Source organism: Gobio gobio, assembly GCF_949357685.1.
Source record: "Gobio gobio genome assembly, chromosome: 16".
Classification (NCBI taxonomy): domain Eukaryota; kingdom Metazoa; phylum Chordata; class Actinopteri; order Cypriniformes; family Gobionidae; genus Gobio; species Gobio gobio.
In genome coordinates, this window is record NC_137109.1 from 27313180 (window position 1) to 27318459 (window position 5280).

The window sequence follows — 5280 nt, forward strand, 5'->3', positions numbered from 1 at the left end:
TTTTATTAATACCAGTCTCATGTAATTGTTTTCCAGCTGCCTGTAAGACGTATTATGAATCGACACGCCGGAGTTTCAGATACAAACAACCTGAACTTACATCGCAGGCGGAAACTGCGAAGTTTAGCTCAGAGTCGATCAAGAAGAAAAAGGGTAAGATTTATTATATTAGATCCGTTTTTTGTCAATGTGAGTATTTTTCAGGTTGCTTATTGTCTTTATGGATTGTATTACAGTTGCTGGAAGCGAGAGTGTGCTGGATGAGGTGGACACTTGGAAGTCCGCGACCATTGAACTCATGTTTGACGAGGAAGACGCTTTGTTGACCGGGTGTCTGGATGGATTGTGCGGCCGCAGCCTGGAGCTCAACGAACTTTACATTACATTACGAGACATTACTGCTGCACTGTACATAGTTGTGTGTTTAACAATAAAGCTCTTTCTTTGAGTAAACCGCTGTGTTTTATAAATTAAGCCCTTTCTTTGAATGAACAGCTGTATGCTTAAAATGAAGCCCCTTGTTTGAATAAACCAACACAGTCTCACTCCCACTCGTCACATATTGACGCTTGGTCAGGACCCCTCGTCGTCACTTTTTTACGTACAGGGTACCCCTTGAAAGGCATTTTTCGACGTTAAGGGTACTGCAGTGATTCCAATGAGACACCTTTGGCGTCATACACAGACGTGTTGGGCATGTGAATGTTATCATGATGTAACTATTTATTGGGTTATAATTTTTCCATTATGACATGTTGGAGTATGATTCTCAATTTAATCAGCCAGCATTATTTTATTTACATTTATTGATTTGTATTTACGCTATTCAGACACGTTTGAAAGTAGCCCAACCCCGCCACTTAACCTACCCATTTGCGTTATATGATAGAAAACACAGAATATAACAGACAACATGCACACTTTATTGAAAAATGTCAAGTATTCCAACTGTTCCGAGGCCAAACGATTGATTTGTGTGAAGAAAAGACCCAAAATCGATCTGCGTTTCCCTCCGCACCCCGGCGTCATATTGAAGACGCCACAGGTACGGCCATACCCCTCGGCGTCAGTCTATAGACGAACTGGGAACTCCATTGCTTTCAATGGGAAACCTTTGCCGGTATTCTATCGGTATGAAATCTCGCTGAAGAAGTCTCATTCAGAATACATTGCGATGTTTGGCATCAGTGCACGTGGGCCACATGTTGGTGAGTAGCCATGAATATTTGATATAAAGTATTTTCTGTCGTTATTGATCAGATTATGTTCAGTCACTGCATTATATCTTTCATTTCCACTCAAGCTTCGCTTTTCTTTGCTTTCTAAATCCACACACCTTGCTAATAGGGCGATTAAACACTGTCACGTGACGTGCTATAGACCTTTTAAACAGTTATTCATATTTAATAATAACAACTAGTGTAGTTTCAACGTGGCATTTGTAGTAGAAGCACAATAAAAACAACCTTAGTTGTAATGTGATGATTGTTGTAAATAGACAGTATCCACAACACTTACCATGCTTTTTAATGCCTTTTAATGTAAAATCCAAATATTGTGATGTAAATAGTACTTTGTCCTGTATATAATGTATCTGTTATATATTATGACTTTTTCTCTTTTTTTTTTTTTAACCTGAAACGACCAAAAGGGCCTTTCGGACTCAGTCAGCCCATTCTTGTTCATGGAAAAGTAATGGAGAAGACCGAAAGCAGCAACAGCAAATATTTGCAATGGTAAGTATGTGTTGGTTTGAAAGCTTTATCAAGCATTTGTTGTTTCTTAAACATATTCTTACAAACCCCATGGCTCAATCAGTGAGAACATGTTCTCAAAGTCTTAATAATTCACAAGATTTAACAAACTGTCAAATTCATATGATACTCGTACATATTTGTACAAATACTCATACATAATCCTGCAGCTTTTACTCCGACTCCTGCCATTGGCTACAGCCTCAATTCCTGTACATATTTATCATGATTTTTGTAAATCAGTTGCTCCCCTTCTTGGAAAGCAGTCCCAGAAAGAAAAGTTTATATTAGGTCCAATGTATTCTTTAAAATGATTACAAATTGGGCCATTGGGGAGGTCTCTTCACACCTCATGACCTACCTCTGTTTGCAAGAGCGGAAATGCTCACATAACATCAGATATTCAATTATTTTGTCATCAGTTGCACTGCTGATAACATCCTGTTTGCATGTAAATAATTTACGTGATCAAAAGATCAAGTAAATAATCAACATTTTTAAACAAATTCATATGTGCTACTAAAAATATACTTTTAATAATGGAAATGCACACCTATCAGTGAACTTGTTTCATAAATGTATTTAACATTACATTGTGCAACACTTTTTAAAGAAAGAAACAGTTATGTATGAAATCACAACTTGCATGCAATGTAATGAAATTTCCTTTCTTTCTGTTTTGCAGGATTACTTGCAGATTACTTTTATGAGCCAACCCTCACAAGAGCTACTAGTTAGTTGTAGTGAATCTTGCCGTAATCAGGTAAATAATATTTTTAGTATATCAGTATTTACTCATGAAATGCTCCCCTGAATTGTATGTAAATTCATTTTATTGTAACTGTCTTAATGTATATGTTTCAAAAACAATAGTAATTGCACATAAAGTAAGTGAGACTTTCTTGTTTTACAGCAGAGAAGAAAGACCAGACCCTTATATCGAAGCAAGCTAATCGAATAAGTCCTTTGTTTAGGGTGAGGAAGGAACATGGCCATCTTGTGCCCAAAGACGACAGAAAAGTGCGCAAGTCCATTGGTATGTCTTGTATTGATGTATTGTCTTGCTTTAATATGTAGTACAGAATTTGATGTTGATCTCTTAAAGGACAGCTGTGATCAGTCTTTCTATACTCTGATAAAATACACACCATTATTCATGTCTAAATCTTTTTATAACTCCTAAAATGAGCAAATTAGGTTCTGTATCTTGGATTTATCTAAAATGGTAAATATTTGTTTCCCTTTTTGATACAATTATTATTAAAATGATTGCCTTTTAGCCTAAAGGCTGGAACACTTTTGGCCTTCAATTCTTAAAAATGGCACCGTCTGTTTGTCTTAGATAAAAGCAGACATGTATTGAAGGGTTAAAAAAAGCATTTAGTTGGTATAAACTCCAGGTATTTCTCTATTGTTTTGTAGACCATGGGTGGTTCTGTGTAGCTTTGGAAGATAATGAGTTGTGGCATATATTAGGAATCAAATAGTAAATGTTCTTTGAATTATGTGAAATATCTGGTTAGTTTTTTTGCTTGAAACAAGGCTTTATACTCCACAGACTAAAACACATTGCATTTGTGTTTTAAGATGGATAGCAAGAGAAGGCACACACTTCAGAAGATTCTACAGGAAAAGACTAATGTGTAGCCAAGGAGGAATACAAGAGGCAAAAATTCCAGTCTCTGAGAACTATGCATGGCCATGGGTGCTTCATAAGCATGGTAAGTCTTGTGCCTCTGTACCTATTGTATTGCCTTATTTTAACAATTTTACATTGTGCAGGCTATCACAAGTGATGCTCTTGAAACAAGTGACAGAAGAGTATGTTGTCTTAAAAGAAATCTAGCATCACTGGCAAAGGCTAAGAAGAGACCATGCCTTTCTAAAATATATTTTTAAAGATCTGCTGTTTAAAAGGTTGCTGTTGATATGGGTAAAATATTTTTTGTCAGTACTTGGCTAATATAATGTGCTGCAATATTATATACATACTGCTTCAATGTGTATATTATATAATGTACTGACTGCGGCTTTGTAAATTTAAATTAGGAATGGGCAAATCTGGGCCTTTTGAAATGGAGAGTTTACCTCCAAGACTAACCGAGCATGCCTGGAATTTGTAACTAAAGTCTTCAGGTTTACTTATAGATAATTATAGGCAGGTGGGTTTGAGGTTGGAGCTAAATCTGCAGGACAATGGATGCTGAGGCCCAGAGTAGCCAACCACTGCTTAAATCATGCAGAACATATGCTAACCTGACTACATTAAACTTAATTTGAATTGTGTTTTTTCTTTTACTTTTAGACCAGGACTGGAGAATGCCTGACAATGGGATGTTACAACTTCTTCCTCTGGTTGAGAAAAGGCTACACCACATCAGTGACCACATCATCTGTTTATCAGTTATACACTGTAGGGTACAAGTGGGCAAACTGTTTAGAAGAAGAAGAACAGGATAGAACATGAACATGATAGAGGGAAGAGCAAGAAACCAGTCTAGCTGTGATAATGAATCATTATTTTTCAACACAATATCAAATCTGTTTTCTGTATCATAGTTGACTGGATGGGATTCTGTGGCACTCATTTGTGTGGCTTCAGCAGCTGTGAATGGATTAATATGATAATGTATTTTTGAAGACCCATTTTTATTTATCTTGAATCTAATTTTTCTTTATGCTACTTTATCAACTGTATACTGTATCCTCCAATAAAGAGTTGAGTGATAAAGTATGGTTAATATTGTGTATGGTGTTTTTAAAGTAAATACACATTTTATGAGTTGATTTAGGTTATCAAAGTAATTAACAATATTATTTTACTTGAAACATAAACATTTTTCATCTGGTTATATTATATTTGGTACAACAATGCACCAAAAAGTTGTATTTGCATGCTGTGACAATACGCCAGTTTTCAGTGAAATAAAGGGAAGAATTTCAAACACTTCAAGCTTAACTGACGATGATCCATGTTGATAAATCCGGTACATCTACTACTGCAATAAAAATTAAAGCATGCACATTACCGATGTCAGGTACGTGAAAATGCATACAATTTTGGCAATATCTCTTTTGTTATTTTACTTAATGGTGCATTGTCCTATATTTAATAATAATAGTGAAGTGTAAATCTAAATAGTTTTTGTTTACACTGGAAACTGGATAATGGCAAGTTGTTGTGGGTTCATCCATTATATTTATGGGTGTTTATCCATAAAAGAAAATAAATATTAATAATTATATTACATTTCTTTCAAATATTTCTGTATTTCATCAGATGGTCTCACAATACCCATCAAAACCTAATACAAGCATGATGTTAGAATAGAAAAGAGAAAATACTCTGATATTTAAATGTGACTCAAAGTTTGTTGTCCATGATGAGGAAAATAGATCTGTGTATGTTGTACTGCCCTTCCGCCCTCAGGGACCCAGTAGAGGCCCCTGGAAGGGCAAAAAAAAGCACATTTCAAATGGCTGTTACTCAAACTCTGGTTAGCGTATCACAGAGAAAATTGGCAGG

General features: G+C 35.6%; 1 long non-coding RNA gene across 1 annotated transcript; it reads left to right on the forward strand.

Annotated features, from left to right (window-relative positions):
- Nucleotides 1-1644: 1644 nt before the first annotated feature.
- LOC307140169 lies at nucleotides 1645-2766 on the forward strand. Its single transcript, XR_013818206.1, has 3 exons — nucleotides 1645-1736; nucleotides 2440-2517; nucleotides 2668-2766. It is a non-coding gene; the product is annotated as an uncharacterized lncRNA (long non-coding RNA).
- Nucleotides 2767-5280: the final 2514 nt, after the last annotated feature.